The sequence below is a fragment of the Castor canadensis genome, chromosome 5 (genome assembly GCF_047511655.1).
Source record: "Castor canadensis chromosome 5, mCasCan1.hap1v2, whole genome shotgun sequence".
Taxonomy (NCBI): domain Eukaryota; kingdom Metazoa; phylum Chordata; class Mammalia; order Rodentia; family Castoridae; genus Castor; species Castor canadensis.
Genome location: NC_133390.1, coordinates 13,862,505 through 13,879,942, shown reverse-complemented (window position 1 = coordinate 13,879,942; position 17,438 = coordinate 13,862,505).

Genomic DNA, 17,438 nt, shown 5'->3' with positions numbered 1-17,438 from the left:
GAGAAGTTTTTTTGGTCTTTGAGGTATAGGATCATGTCGTCTCCAAATAGGGATACTTTGACTCTTTCTCTACCCATTTGTATTCCTTTCATTACTTCTTCTTGCATTATTGCTCTTGCTAGGAATTCCAGGACTGGGTTGAATTGGAGTGGGAAGAGTGGACACCTTTTTCTCATTCCTGACTGTAGGAGAAATGGTTTCAGTTTTTCACCATTAAGTATGATGTTGGCAATAAGTTTATCATTTACAGCCTTTATAATGTTGAGGTACATTCCTTCTATTCCTAGTTTTCTTAAAGCTTTTATCATGAAATGGTGTTGAATCTTACCAAAGGCTTTTTCTGTATCTATTGAGATGATCAAGTGGTTTTTGTCTTTGCTTCTATTAATGTGCTGTATTACATTTATTGATTAGTGTATGTTGAACCACCTACATCCCTGAAATGAAGCTGACTTGGTCAAGGTGAATGATTCTTCTGATATGTTGTTGGATTCAGTTTGCCATTATTTTATTGAGGATTCTTGCATTGATGTTCATTAAGGAGATTGACCTATAGTTCTCCTTTTTGGATTTGCCTTTTTTCTGGTTTTGGGATGAATGTAATACCGGCTTCACAACATGAGTTAGACAGTGTTCCTTCCCTTTCTATTTTGTGGAACAGTTTAAGGAGGGTTGGTATCAGTTCTTCTTTAAAGGTCTGTTAGAATTCAGCAGAGAAGCCATCAGGTCCTGGACTTTTCTTTTTTGGGAGACCACTTATTGCTGCTTCAATTTCATTTCACATTATAGATCTGTTTAGGTGGTTAATATCCTTTTGGTTCAGTTTTAGATGGTCATCAGTATCTGGGAAACTTATCCATTTCTTCAGAATTTTCAAGTTTATTGGAACATAGTTTCTCAAAGTAGTCTGTGATGATTTCCTGGATTTCTGTGGTGTTTGTTGTTATCTCCCTTTTTGCATTTCTGATTTTACTGATTTGGGTTTTTTTCTCTCCTCATTTCAGTCAGGTTTGCCAGAAGTCTGTCAATGTTATTTATTTTTTCAAAGAACAAGCTATTTGTTTCATTGATTCTTTGTATGGTTTATTTGGTTGTTCATTAATTTTGGTCCTTATTTTTATTATTTCTCTCCTACTTCTTTTGGATTTGCTTGTTCTTGTTTTTCTAGGAATTTAAGATGTAGTATTAGGTTGTTTATTTGAGATCTTTCTGTCCTTTTAATATATGCATTCATGACTATAAACTTTCCTCTTAGGGCTGCCTTTGCTGTGTCCTGTAGGTTCTGGTAGGTCATGTTTTCATTTTCATTAACTTCCAGTGACCTTTTAATTTCCTCTTTTATTTCATCTATAAGCCACTGATCATCGAGCCATGTGTTATTCAGCTTCCAATTGTTTGCATATTTTCTGGTGCTGTTTTTGTTGTTGAGTTCTAGTTTTAATTCATTGTGATCAGATAAAATGCAGGGGATTATTTCTATTTTCTTGTATTTGCTAAAGCTTGCTTTGTGCCCTAAGATAGGATCAATTTTAGAGAAAGTTTGGGCTGCTGAGAATAATGTATATTGTGCAAATGTTGGATGAAATATTCTGTAGATATCAGTTATATCCATTTGGTCTGTGGTGTGATTTAGTTCTTGAATTTCTTTATTGATTTTTTGTTTGGATTACGTATCTATTGGTGATGAGGGGTATTATAGTCACCCACTAACACTATGTTAGTGTCTACATGTGTTTTTAAATTCTCTAGAGTAAGTTTGATGAAACTGGGTGCACTGACATGGGGTACATATAGGTTGGTAATTATTTACTTTTGATGTATTTCTCCTTTTAGTACTATGAAGTGTCTTTCTTTATTTCGTTTGATCAATGTAAGTTTCAAGTCTACTTTGTCAGATATGAGTATTGCTACCCTGCCTGTTTTTGGGGGCCACTGGCTTGGTAAATCTTCTTCCTGCCTTTTACCCTAAGCCAATGTTTGTTTCTGTCAGTGAGATGGATCTCTTGTAAACAACAGACTGTTGGATCTTCCTTTTTGATACAATTTGCCAAACAGTGTCACCTGATAGAGGAGTTGAGACTGTTGACATTTGGTGTTAATATTGATAGGTATGTGGTGATTCCTGCCATTTAGTTGTTTTTGTTGTTTAAGGGTTTGCTTGTGTGCAGCTGAATCAATGCTATTCTCTGGTTCCTTGCCTTTTATTCTCCTGTGGTTTGATACTTCCCATCCTTGTGTGGTTTTGTTTGCTTTCATCTTCTGTGTGCAGAATTCCTTGGAGAATCTTTTGTAGTGGTGCTTGGTGGTCATATATTGTTTTAGTTTCTGCTTATCATGTAAGGTTTTTATTGCTCTATCTGTTTGGAGTGATAGTTTTTCTGGGTAGAGAATCCTAGGATTGAAGTTATTTTCATTCAGTGCCTGAAAGTCCTCATTCCATGCCCTTCTTGCTTTTAAGGTTTCCTTTGAGAAATCTGCTGTGATTTTGGTGGGTTTACCTTTATATGCTGTTTGTTTTTTTCTCTCTTACAGCCTTCAGTATTCTTTCTCTATTGTCTGTGCTTGTTGTTTTAATGATAATATTCTGTGGGAAGGTTCTGTTTTGGTGTTGTCTGTTTGATGTACGGAAGGCTTCCTGTAACTGAATGGGCAAAACTTTCTCAAGATTTGGGAAATTTTCTGTTATTATTTTATTGAATATATTATGAATCCCTTTTGCTTGCACCTCTTCTCCTTCATCAATACCCATGATTCTCAGGTTTGGTCTTTTGATGGAGTCATTGAGTTCTTGCATATTCCTTTCACAGCTCTTGAGTTATTTGACTAAGATTTCTTCACTTTTTCTTCAATTTCTATTTTATCTTCAAGTTCTGAGATTCTGTCTTCTACTTGTTCTAGACTGCTGAAGTGGCCCTCCACTGTGTTTTGTGTTTCCGCTTGTTTCTTTTTTCCATATCTTTGGTCACCTCCTCTTTTATATTTTTAATTTTCATCTTTAATTCATTTATCTCTCTTTTTATAGTATCCTTTGTTTCACTTTGGTGAAATCTTGTAAATTTTGAGTGAATCTTGTAAATTTTGGCTAACCATGTCTAGTATCATCTCCATGAAATTCTCAGTGATTTTTTACAAGATTTCTTCTTTGAGGATGTTTTTGTGGACATTGCTGAGTTCCTTAGTGACATTTATCATAGTTTTGTTGGGGTCAGGAACTGAGTATCCATTTTCTTCATTTCCCTCTGAGTCCTATATTAAATTTTTTTTTAGTGAGAGTGGTTTCCATCCCTTCTTCTTCCCATTGCTCCACTTGGTGCCATGTGACTCTGTTCTCAATAGGCTAGTTGGTGGTTTTAATTGCCTGTAGTCTTTCCCTTTATTTAATTTTTGTGTTGTGGTTGTCTTGGTTGTTAGCTAGGTTGGTATGCTATTTCTCTCCCTGGCCTGGAGGTGTAATTTAGCAATAACTAATTCACAGGTTCAATGCCTGACCAGTTGTTTATATATTACATAGAAGATTCCTTGGTGATATTATCTATAAACAGAAGGCTTCAGGGGTGGTGGTGGTAATGCTTGTTAGGCAGCTATAGAATTTTGGGAAATTGGTTATGGTGGCACTAAAAGAGGAGGTGGGAAATGGGGTGGGAGAGTAGGAGAAGGGATATGGGGGCTGCTGGCTTTTGTGGCCCTTGTGTGTTTGGGTGTATTTTTGTTTTTATATAAGGTGCTTGTGTCAGGGATTGTAGGGGTTTGGGGTTGGGTAAAGTTAATACAGTGGGTTGTTCAGCAGGTGGTGAGTGTGTAAGAGGGAGGGGTAGTGTGGTGACAGGTGGGAGGAGGTTGGCAGGGGAAGATGAAGGTGGGGGACAGAGTGGATGAGAAGGGACAGAAAGAGTTGATGGGAGGGAGAACAACATATTGTAGCCCAAGAGAAGAAGGGAGAGTGAAGTAGTGAGAATAAGGATGAGAAGATAGTGATGGTGAAGTTGATGGTACAGAAAGACAAAAAGAAAATAGAACTAAAAATAAAATTAAAAATTTTAAAAACAACAATATTAAAACCAAAAAAAAGAAGAAAAAACAAAACAAAATGGAAGAAAAACACAATAAAAAAACCCACCAGTTTCAGGAACAACAGAATTTCAGTCTTTGGTTTAAGTTCTGGATTTAATCCTCTGGCATCCCGTTCGGGTATTGACATATAAGCAAAGCTCTGATGTGGTCTCACAGGTGACTGGCTTGTGAGTAGTGTTTCATTCTTCTGTCTACCAGTTTAATTGACATTGTGAGGTGAGGTAGGTTTGCCAGATCATATAGGAAGTTTGCAAGTTGTTCTCCCCAGCTGACAGTTGTGTTACCCTTGAGCTGCAGCTGTTTGGTCAGCTACTCCCCCAACAAGGTGGAGAAGTTCAGTTTTGAATGTTGCTTTCTGGCTCAGAAGATCAGCTCTGCAATCCGCTACTTGCCCTGCTTTGGGAGATGGTTTGTCACCTGCCACTGCTCTTAGCCTTTGCTGCCTTTCCTGTGTTCATTCTCTGAGAGTTTAGTTCTTTTCCCTGCCCCTTTTCTCCTGGGCAGGTTCAGGGTTCCCATCCCCATCCCCTCCACTGTCCATGTTTGAGTGCAGTTTGCTATTTGTTTTTCAGTTTTGTGGGGCAGTTCAGTTTTCAATGCTGCTCTTTGATTCAGGAGGTCAACTCTGTGATCCACTACCTGCCCTGCTTTGGGAGGAGGCTTGTCACCTGCCCCCTCTCTCAGCCTTTGTTCCCTTTCCTGTGTTTGTTCACTGAGCGTTTGGAGCTGAGAGTTTAGTTTTTTGCCCCGTCCCCTTTCTCCAGGGCATTTTCAGCATTCTGCCCATTTTCTTCACTGTCTGTGTTTGATTGCAGTTCATTGTTTGTTTTTCAGTTTTGTTGGGGGCTGGATCAGTCTGCCCAGGAGATGTGCTAGTTTGTGTTCCCTGGAGGGTAGGTAGGAAAGTCATGCATGGTGTGTGATGCTCACCTGTTCATCTGCCAATTGACACACAGGCAGGCTTGGAGCTGGCAGTGGTGGGGAGAAATGGTGCCAGCTTTTCTCAGGGCGGGGTGGCATGGGGAGGCTTTTCACAGCCAGCGGTTCAGGATGTTGCAGTTTGATTCTGGTTGATGCTCTGTTTCTGCTTGATGGAGGAGGGAGAGGAGAGGGAAAAAAAGAAGAGGAGAGAGAAACTGCCACAGGGGAGGAAGGTTTCCTGGGGTCAGACCTGCACTGAGGGCTGTGCCATGGGTTGCAGCTGTTAGATGCAATTAAAGGCCGGTTTGAGGGTCAGTCTTTGAATTTTTTCCTGCACCTAATGTGATGGCAGTTATTATTTTGGCTAGAAGAAGCAATCAGAATTACCAACATGTGGCTCCAATGTCTCAGGGACGTTTCTGGAGTCACAAAGCTTAAACTTTCTGCCTGTGTACCCTAGTCTCCATTTTGGGTTCTCCTCTAAAAACTAATTTTACTATCTGCAAATTATCACACTTCATTGTGGAAATCATATCTGTGTAAATAATAAAACTAACCACTAACCACTGTTTACTACTTAATTTTGGTGTGCATAGGTAGACCAAATATTCTTATTTTAAAGTTTGAACTAATGCAGGACATGAAATTATATGGCAGTAGACAAGTAGAATTGTCTTCCAGATGACACAAAATAAAAGCACTCACTGAGTGGATGTGTCTCTCCAAATGTTTTGACTACTCCCAGCTTCCTGTGGATGTCAGTATGAAGGATACTAAAGTACCTCTTCTATATAAATGAATTAAACGAGATGTTAATGTGAATTGTTTAACTTGGTACTTATAGTAAGTTTTTCATATATTAATTAAAACATGTCCATTTAAAGATATTCCTTTGAGCTAAATTAAATAATAAATTTTGTTGCTTTTTAATATAGTTTTTAGAACAGTTTTAGATTTATAGAAAAAGTAAGAAAGTATAGAGAGTTTCATATTTCACACAGTTTCCCCTATTATTAATATTATTTGTTAGAATAGTGTATTTGTCACAATTAATAAACCAAAATTGACATATTGTTAATCAAAATTTTTAACCTATTCTATTTTCTTAGATTTTTAGCTAGAATCTTTTTCTTGCACTGTGATCCCTCCAGGATCTCCTTAGGCTTTTCTTGCCTCTGATGATTTTCATTATTTTCTTGTTGTTGATAATCTTGACATTTGAGAAGTAGCAGTTCAGTTATTTTTTAGAATGCTCTTCTATTGGAATTTGTCTGATTTTTTTCTTATTATTAGGTTGGGGGTTGAAGATAACAGAAATTTGGGAGAAGATCACCAAAATCACCAACATATCAAGAATACATAACTCAATATGATTTATGACTGTAGATATTAACCTTGTTCATCTAGTTGGAGTGGGATTTGTCAGATTTCTCTACTATAAAGTTATTCTTTCATACTTTTTGCTCTGCACTTTTTGAAAGGAAGTGATACATAGTACACATTTAAAGAGAAGAGTATATGAATTATGTAGAATTTTTATGCATAGGAAATGTATCTTTCTTCCCCTATTTATTAATTTATTTAATCTTCTGTTTACATCAGAGTAGTGTCATGGTATTTATTATATTCTTTGAGTTGTAATCTAGAACTACTCTAATTGTTTTATTACTCAAGTTGTTCTAGCCGTAGTCATGGGAAGTTCTCTCAGTTGTCTCCTGGGCCTCTTTAACATAGCACTTCCTTACTTTCTGGGACCATAAAATGTTCCATGATAGTCTTGTATATTCCCTGCCATAGTCCTAACATCAGCCATATTTGTTAGCAGCTTTGGCTACTTTTATTGGAGAATGGTATTAGAAATCAGGGTCTGATTCTAGATATGCTTGTTGCCACTGTGATCTCATTTCTTTTAACCCCCTCAGTTTACATAGCAAAGAAATATACAGGTGTCTGCTAACTTGTGTATACACACACACATGTGCACACACGCACATTTATCTCCCAAACCTTTACAATTAGTTATTGACTATGTAAACTATGAGAATAGATGGGTTTTATCTCGTTATCTACTATCTTGTTAACAATTGTTAAAAACCTAGCATGTAAGTTAGTGCAAGATGACCATTGAATCGAAAAGTGAAATGATGGCTTGATTATTTCAATGAATTTTATACTATGAACATATTTCTACTTCATTTAATATTTTTCTGAAAAAATTTATAGAGTTCAATATCAGTCTTTTACATTTCTTTGATTATTTCGAGGACTGAAATAAAATATACAAAGTGGTTGATAGGCTGCTAGCCATATAATAGTCACATAACAAAATTCTTTATTTACTCAATTTCCTCTAGCTTGTTTCTACTGTTAAAAATTTCAAATTACTGCTTGAGAAAAATCTGATTATTTCCTTCTACTTGTACTTATCAGGCCAAATGATAAATAATACTTCACAGATATTTTGTTGTGTATCTTAAAATTACTTTCTACCATCAGTGTTTGAAAAGAACTATTACAGTTTTTTCCCCATCACTGGTGAATTTATGACAAATTATCCAATTGAACAGGTAAATTATAACATCTTGTTATGTTAGAATTCACATTTCTTTGATAAATGGTGGGGGAAAACTAGTTTTATGTCTCTTCAACATTTTAATTTTCTTTGATTGTTTTTGCTTTAGCTGTATATGTTTTATAATTGTTTATAATGATCATTTATAAATCTAAATAATAATACAAAACTAGATCTATATTATAAGTAGCTTGATTTGTTATCTGTCTTTCAGTTTAACTTATGCTTTTTTCAGATGTACATACTGCATACAGTACTGATGTAATACTGATATATACTTTCTATTTTATTGAATCAATTCCCCATTGCACTCTTCTTTGACTATTCTAGTCTTTATGTAGATTAATTCTTTTGTGTAGAAATTTATTAGTCATTAAATCAACATATTATATAGAGGAATACAGTTTCTCTTATCGCATTTTAGTTTTATCTATGCTTTTTACGTACCTACGCCTCTTGTTTTCTCATCATTTTAACACATTTCTGTATTGTATAGACTAGTAAGCAGAATAACGGTCTGCCAAAGATATATACATCCTACTTCCTGGATCCTGTAAGTGTTACTTGGTAAAGAGGAAATAAGTTTAAAGATGAACTTAGATGACTGCAGATGACTTTAAGATAGGGAGCTTATACTACATTACCTGGATGGGTACAGGGTAAATGAGATCTTCAAAAATAAGAGGGAGGAAAGGAAGATCCAGGCAGAAGGCAAAATGTGAAGGAAAGTCAAACACTGCTGTCTTTGAAGATGAAAGGTGGAGGTTATGAGCCAAAAGCTAGAAAAGACAAAGAACCAGATTTTCCCAGTCTTTAAAACAAGTACAGTCCTACCCGAACTTTAATTTTAGTACTTCAGGACACACTTGAAATTTCTAACCTATGTAATATTAAGATAGTAAATTTGCAATATTTAAAATACCACATTTGTGAATATTCATTACATCAGCAGTAGGATATTAAAACATATACTATATCAATTTTAGTTGGAATTCAGGTGTCCGGTTGCTTGAATTTATATACATCCTCATCTGAATGCACATTTCCAGCATTTCTTCCAAACTGTGCCTTTAAAACCAACTCCAAATGTTTCTCTCTAGCCAATGCCCCTCTGGACTCGACTCGTCCTTCTAATGACGTGTTTTACATTTCTCTCTACTAGACAGCTCAGACACAGTTCGTTCAAAACTAAACATTTGTTTACCTAAACTCTTCTAAATTACTCTTCCCCAGTCTCAGTAAATACAACCTCTATATGGATCATTTTTCAGTTCAAAAAACTTAGAGTAACAGTTATCTTTTCATTTCACATCAAATAGGCAATCTATCAAAAATTCTTAAACTGGGTGTGGTAGATATAACTTTACCATCATTATGTTTTTGTTTTTATTATTCATCACTGTCAGGCATTATATAATGAATCCATATGTTGATTTTTTTAAATCATCTTTCTGCCCACTGTAAGTAAACTTAAACAGTACAATGACTTTTTTTTAATCTATTAATATATCCCCAATATTTAGACCAGTGCCAGAAAGATAATATGAATTCAGAAAATATTTTTGGAGCTACATAACTTATTAAAAGGATGTTTGGAATGTCTCTGGATTTTCAATTCTGTGTCATGGGTCCATAAAATTTAATTTGCTAGGAATCTATTAATATTTTTTCCTGCTTTTAAAATTGGGCTGCAAAATTCTTTTTAGCCTATTTTTATATGAAAACCAAAATGTTTTAATTATTGTAATTTCATTTCAGAGTATTTTAAAAATTCCTGTTTTTCTACTTTTTAAGTATGTCTGGCTTTTTTAATTCTCAGAGGAACTTTAAAATTCTTTTGCTACAACAGAACAAATAAGAACATTTTTCTTATTGGAAATTGGTAAGTGGTAAGATTAGGCTGGACATGATCAATCGTTTAATAAAATTAAAGATTGCTGTTACTTTCCTAATTTACATACCTTAGTACTTATTGTGCATAGTTTGATTTTGAGGTAATTAATTTTATTCTTAGGTAATATATAATTTTGTTACCATTCTGATTAAGATCTTGTGTCTATTTTAGTTTTAAACTGTAAAATAAGAATATTATTCATTTTATGCACTTATTTTGAGTCAATTTCTGAGCTGTCTGCTTAAAATTAATTGTTATCTAGATTTTGCAGATGTGGAAATGAAGCAACTAGAAACACAGCAATGTTCAGTGCTGAATTCAAGCTCACATGTGTTTCAGGTCAAATTTTTGGCTTTGAAGACCCTTCCTCTCATTAGCCTCTATAATCCTAGACTTTAGGAATTAGATGATTTTGTAAATTGTATGTCCCAGCACAAAAATCTATCACAATATGAAACAGTGATCCTTAACTGGAAGCGAGTATCCTCCAGGGAACTTTTGACAGTACCTAATGACATTTTTGGTTGTCACACTGGGGAATTTCTACTGGCATCCTGTTAGTAGAGCCTGCACTGCACAGGATATGCCCTACTACAAAGACTCATGCCCTTGAATTTAGCACTTAGATATGCTACACAGTGCATGTGTAAAGATAATCGTCCTTGCATGTAACACTTTTATAATTCATTACCATCAACACTCTAAATAGCCTATGGGGCTGGTATTATTTTCATCTCCATCTTAAAGAAAAGGATATTGAGTATTTGATCTTAAGTTATGGTGTCATTCAATTAATAGGTAAAGCCAAGACTGTCTCTGGCAGGTTGGCCTCAGAGACACACTTTATAACAATACAGACCACCTTAACTTTGTTTCATTTAATTAAATCAAGTTAAGGTCTTCCTTACTCCTAAAAAATATATGAAATTGTATTACATGTGCAAATTGAAAATTGGCAACAATTAGCACTTATTAATTAATTTAATTAGATAGAGTTGGAAAATTGCCTATTTCCTGGGTCAGTTTCTTCCATAGTTAATTTGAAACTTCCTATTTCACTGTGAAAGACAAGAATACAAAAGCAAGGGGTTTTTGCTTGTTTATTTTGGGTGGGTATTACATTTTTTACTCAGGGCCTCAAGCATGCTAAGCAAGTGCTCTACCACTTAAGCCATGCCCCCAGATATTTTCGTTCTAGATATTTTTCAGATAGGGTTTTGTGGTTTTTCCTGGGTACTGGTCTTGGACCCTACTCCTCTTACTTCTGCCTCCTGGGTAGCTGGGATCATAAGCATGCACTGTTATGCCTGACTTGTTCTTTGATATAAGGTCTCATTAACTGTTTGCCCAGGTTGGCGTCAAACCGCATTCTTCCTATCTCTACTTCCTACTTTGCTGGAATTTTAACCATGAGCCACAGTGGGTGGCTTCAAATGAAAGTTTTCTATCACCTGAAAGCAGTGCTTTCTTCTGATCTTTTTAATGGGGATTATAAAAGCAGGTCATGTGGACACTCAAAGTTTTATATAATACTGCTGATCTGTGTAATAAGCCAATGGATATTTTGTATTGTTTGGTAGTTAAGAAAAAAAGAGACAGAAAATACCTTCTACTAGTAAGAATAATCCACAAGAGGACATGATTCATCAAGATCCTTTATTTTGGTTGACATCACAAGATAGAGAGATTTTAATAAGAGGACAGACAACTTTACCATGTCTGAGGAACAAAGGCTTTACACAGATTTTATCTAACCTCGTAACATTCCCAAGAGAGAGTGGGGCAGCAGGTGCTACATCTGTACTTGGTTGTGGGAAAAGTGAGAATATAGAGAAGGTCAGTGTCTTGCCCAAAGGCAGCTTGCAAATCAGTAACTAGAAATTTTTTTCATTTTTCTCTTCTTTTGAGTGCTCTTTTTATTTTATTTTTTGACTGATGCATGATATTTGTGCATTATTTAAGAGGAAAATGTTTTGATTCCAGTATATTTTGGGTAATGATAACTCAGAAAAATTAGCTTATCTGTCACCTTAAATTTTATCATTTCTCTATGGTGAGTACATTAAAAATCCTGTCTTCTATTTTGGCATATATTTTGTATTATTGTTAATTAGATTCACACTACTGTGCCATAGAATACCAGAACTTATTCCTTCTATCTAAGTATAACATTGTACATATTGAGTAATCTCTCCTCAATGCCCTTACTCTCTCCAGTCTCTGGTAACCATTATTTTATGCTAAACTCCTAGTAAATCACCTTTTGATTCCAGGTAAGAGTGAGATTATATGGCATTTGCCTTTCTGTGTCTGGCTTATTTTGCTTACATAGTGTCTTCTAAGTCCATCTGTGTTGTAAATGAGAGAATTTTGTGCTTTTCTAGTATATTATATGTATATATACTAAATCTAATTTATCCATTAAAGAACATTTAGACTGATTCCATATCCTAGTTATTTTCCATAGTACTGCAACAAACTTGGGAGCACAAGTGTCTATTCAAAATGTTGATTTGTTGATTTTATTTCCTTTGGGTATGAGTTGGATTGCTGGTAGATTTGGATTCTTAAGGAAGTTCTATACTATTCTGCATAGTAACTGTCTAATTTACATTCCTACCATTAGTGTATAAGAATTCTAACTTTTCTCCACAAATAATAAATAAATCCTGGTGATTTATTGTTATGGTCATTTTGATAGTAGTCATTTTAGCTGGAGTGAGGTGATATTTTTGTGTTTTTGATTTGCATTTCCTTTGATGGTTAGTGATGTTAAGAATTTTTTCAACCATTTTCATGTCTTCTTTTGAGAAATGTCTTTTCAGATATTTAGAAATTTTAAAATTGTTTTATTTTAAAATAAATTTATTTTTATTTTGCTCTTGAGTTGTTTGCATTTTTTTAATATGTTTTGGATACAATCCTTGACTGATGTATGATTTGCAAATATTTTTTCCCCATTCTGAAGCTTGTATTTTCACTCTGTTGATTGTTTCTTTTGCTGTGCAGAAGTTTTTTAGTTTACAGAATCTCATCAGTCAATATTTGCTTCCTATGAATTTGGGGCCATTTCTATAGCAGTCTTTTTCCAGCTAGTAACACATTGGCGGAAAGAAATACAGTGTTTTTGGCAGCACTAATCCATTTTTCAGTTTTTTGTAATGAGGATATTGTGCTTTCTTACTAAATAAAACTTAGTATTTTTAATTGGCAATTGATCAATAATAATTTACAAAAAACTGTGCAAATTACCTGGCAGAAGGGAGTTTACCAATGACTTAAAAAATAGGATTATTATATGTATTTAAAACATAAAGTAATTGGAAATACAGGTTAATATCGCTCATCAAAATGTTTGGTATATGAAATGTTTCAGATTTTGGGTTTTTCAGATTTTGGAATAAAGTTTACATATACAAAATTAGACATTTGAGGATTAGGACCCACATCTAAATACAAAACATGTTTCTATTTTATGTAAACCTTATATGCACAACCTGAAAGAAATTTAAAGCCATTATTTTTAATGTCCCTGTGTTTCGAATGTGACCTATCATATAAGGGCAGGTATGCAATGTTCCACTTGTGGTGTCACATTGACATTCAAAATACTTTGAATTTTGGAACATTTCAGAGTTTGGATTTTAGGATTGAAGAGATTCAATCTTTAATAAGAAAATAGCTAACATGTACTAGTATACTTCTTCAAATTTGTAACTGAGTTTTTTTTTTTTTCTCATCACAATAACTCAGTGACTTAGGTACAAATTTCATTCATTCTTTACAGATGGGAAAATTGAAGCACACAGAGATTAGGCAAGCTGCCCAACAGCATACAAGATAGCTGATATATAAACTTGAAACACAATCATTGTATTAATGAAGATTAAAGGAACAAGACAGCCCTTTATAAATGAGTAAGATTTGTCCCAGTGGTTCAAACATGGAAATACCATCTTAAGAAAAAATTTAAAATGTGTGTGTTTGGGGGAGTGGAATGTGGTTGCCACAATGACCAGACTTAGCTGTCATTTAACAATAGATGGAGGCCTGCATGTCATCCTGTCTGTGCAAATGAGTCCTGTTCACAATACATTGTCCTGCATCTCATGCAACGCTCTAAGGGTCTTTTGGAAAGTAATTGAAAATTTGTGTATGACCAGGAGCATAAAACTGGAACACATTTTATATTTAAATCTAAAGTAATTTTTAATTCAGAGTGAAGTAATAAAAATGTGGTTCCCTGATAGATTCAAGGAACATTGAATTTTGTTTTGAACTTATACTAAGAGTTCATCATTATAAAAAATTGTGGCATGTATGGAAATACATGTAATTTGAGTCACAAATCTAGCATCTGCATCAATCTGTCTAGCTCTCACTTTGTGAGTCAATTTACACATAAGTCAGGTATCTGACTAATTTTTATGTATTTCCATATAGATGTTTTCATTGGCAGCATAATGAAATACACACTTACTTAACTATTTTCTTTTAAAGTTTCCCTTATAGTTTAAGTAGAACATGATATTGGTATTCCCAAATGTTTATTTTTTATCATGTGTGACTTTCATGTTAAAATAATCAATAGGACCTTATAAAATATTCGCTATAAAAGGGAGGCTGTTGACATAGCAATGACACTCTAGTTTAAGTGAATGCATGAAGAATGGACAAGGGAGTTGAACAATTTTATTCATTCATTTTTGCATTGTTTCATATTTTTGATTGCCTGTTATATAACTTACTGTTAACTGGTCATAGAAGAGTGAGCAAGAATGGCAAAGCTCCTACTTTCAAAACTTTACATTTGTAATTTAAGAAAACCATCCATTACTTTAAAATTAGGGAAAATCATCCATTACTTTTAGTTTCATACTGGAACAATGCTTAACAGATTCCAAGAAGAGTATTCAATGCCACATGCAGTTATACTTTTGTTTTACATGTCATTTGTTGTTGGTTACGACTTGATCTTTGTGAAGTTACTGCTAATTAATAGATTTTTGTCTTGTAGATGTACACATAATTTATGGACAGAAGAAGGAATTTGTGGTTTTATTGATTTCAGGAGACTAAGGATAATGAGTTGGTATAACAAACTTATTTCAGTGTCATTTTCCTCAAATACTCATACATTCAGTATCTTAAACATGCTTATATATTGAGATAAAACTATTTTATTAGTTATTGGAATTTTTATACACTTATCATAATAAGAATTCTACTAAAATAATTAGCTTGGACTAAATAATAGAAAGCCTAAAAACTAAGCAGAAGTGTTTAGACTTATTGAGATAGAAAATTAAGGCCCACAGAAGTTTCTTACCTAGGTTATTTACTCAACAAGGATATTACGATGAATCACAAAACCTTAGAATTTTTTTGTTCTTTACTCAAATAGTTGTTTATTTAATTTCAATTAGGAAATCTGTACTATTAAGTTCAGGACATTGATTCAATGCTTCATTTGACATTCATAACTTTCTGTTGATATTGCAGATGAATATTCTAAAATTTTTTCACAAAAAAATCTAAAATTCTTGAAAGGAAATCATCTTGTTTACTATCTAGACAGTTTTCAAGAACATAAAGGGAAATTCTTCAGAAATAAGATGTAAACAGGAACATAATTCCTGGAAGAGCAGCAAAAGAGAAATCTCACAATGCCCTTAGGGAGGCCATCGTTCCCTGTTGGCCTAGGAGCAAGAGGAAGAAGAAATGGAGTTACAATGGCTGATACACAGGGCTTGGGAAGCCTACACTGAAATGAGAAGTTCCACATTTTCAAAGAACTAGAAGTTCTAAACAGACATGGAACTGGGGAAAATGTCTGCCAGTAAATTAGTAAATGAAAAAGAATCCTTTTTTCTCTACCTAGAATTTGCAGGGTAATCTTAGAAATTAGGTCCATGTAGGGATTTTGGTGTAAATGGGCAGTATTAACAAAGTTAATTACACCTAGGCTGGGAATTTTAATGAAATTCTTCTTTGAAGGAGATCAATTCTCACATATTGCCAATACTAGGACTAACAATCAAAAACTCTAACACATACAAGGAAACATAACAATATGTGAAAACCAGAGAAAGAAAGACAGTAGAATCAGACTTCCAAAAACTTGATATTGAAATTATTGGGAACAGGAAATAAAATTAAAATATATATAATGAAATAAAATATAGACTTAAAATAAGTAGGAAAAGTTTGTTAAAAAGAAGCAGATATATTTGATGCAAAACAAGTTGGAATTCAAGAAAAATTAAAAATGGTAAAAAGTGGATTTTATAATAGATAAAGAAGAATCATTTTTTGGAACACATGTGAAGAATTATTCACATGTGAAAAAAGGAAAACATACTTAGGGATTAAGAAAGAAAAAATTAACATTCTGGATGAAAGAGAATGCCCAATCTAACTCTAACTGGCATCGTATTTAACTAGAAATAACATACATTATTAGGAGGCTTAAATTCAAGGTAATGGATGAGACTCTTCCAGAAAGTCATATTCTGAATCAGAATTCTCAAGTTTTCAGAATTAGGAAGCATTTTGAATTCTATGCACACAGAAAGATATCTTTTGCCAAATGTATTATGATAAACTGCAGAACACCAAGAAAAAGAAATAAAAATGTTTATATCAGTGGAAGAAAAAGACAACTTCATTATAAAGGAACAACAATTAGAACACAAGCCTCCTTTTCAATAACAAAATGAAAGCAGAAGACAACCCAGTAGTATCTTTAAATTTTTGGCAAGATTTTATGCTCCAAGTGAGAAATGGGGATGTCAAGATTGGGAAGGAACAAATGCTGAGGGCTTCTCTCCTAAGTGAAGAGAAATCTGTTCTTAACTTGCTTTGCTAAGTCGTACCTTTCCAAACTCCAAATGTATGCATCAGATATAAATTTAGTGGCTATTTTTTTCCCTTCACAGTGTGTTACTCTGATTTCAGAAGTAAATAAAACATAGTCCCAGCATTGTACAATACAGTAGATGGAATGATGCCTTCCTCCTCCAAGGAATTTTACATAGTAAAAAGGACTTTGCAAATATGATTAAATTAAGGATCTTGAAATGGGAATATTATCATGGAATATCTGAATGGGGTAATCTATATAAAAAAGGAGGCAAAAAGTTCATTGCTAGAAAAAGCAGATGTGACAAAGACAACAGAGGTTAAAATGATGCACTTTCAAGACAGAGGAAAGGGACCATGAGTCAAGGAACACAGATGTCCTATGAAACCGGAAAAGGTAAGGAAACACATTCTTTCTTACTGCAGCCTCCAGAAGAAAGGTAGTCCTGAAGACATCACACCTTGATTTAGTCAACACTCGTTTCACACATCTGACTTTCAGATCTCTAAAAGAATAAGTTTGTGTTGTTTTAAGTCATTCAGTTTGTAGTAATTTATTACAGCAGCAATAGAAAACAAATCTACAGTTCATATTCCTTTACAGGTATTATGTGCTATAGAGCACTTATGAGTGATTAGAAATCAATATTATAATGTAAACATATAATGTAAACATATGGCACAGAGGGTGGCATGAAGAATTCTACCAAGTAGAGGGAGGCAAGCAGCCTGAAATTTAAAGTACATACTCCTTGTACAGGCTCTTAGACCACAATGGATATCATCAGACTCGGGATCTCTTATGGATCCCATATAAATTGGCCCTGAAGACCCTTGTATTGAAGGCTTGATTTCCAGGGAGTGGTGGTATTGAGAGTGATTGAATCATGAGGGCCTAACGTCATCAATGGTTTAGCATTTTAATTAATTCATTGTTGAATGAACTATTAGAAGGTAAGGCTTACTTAGAGGAAATAGGTAACTTGGAGTTTGCTTTTGACATATCTTGTACATGGCCCATTGCTCTCCCTTCTCCTCTCCTCCCCACCCCTCCCTTCCCCTTTCCCCCTTCCTCCTCCTCCTCCTGCTTTCTCTCTCTCTCTCTCCTTTACCACAGTT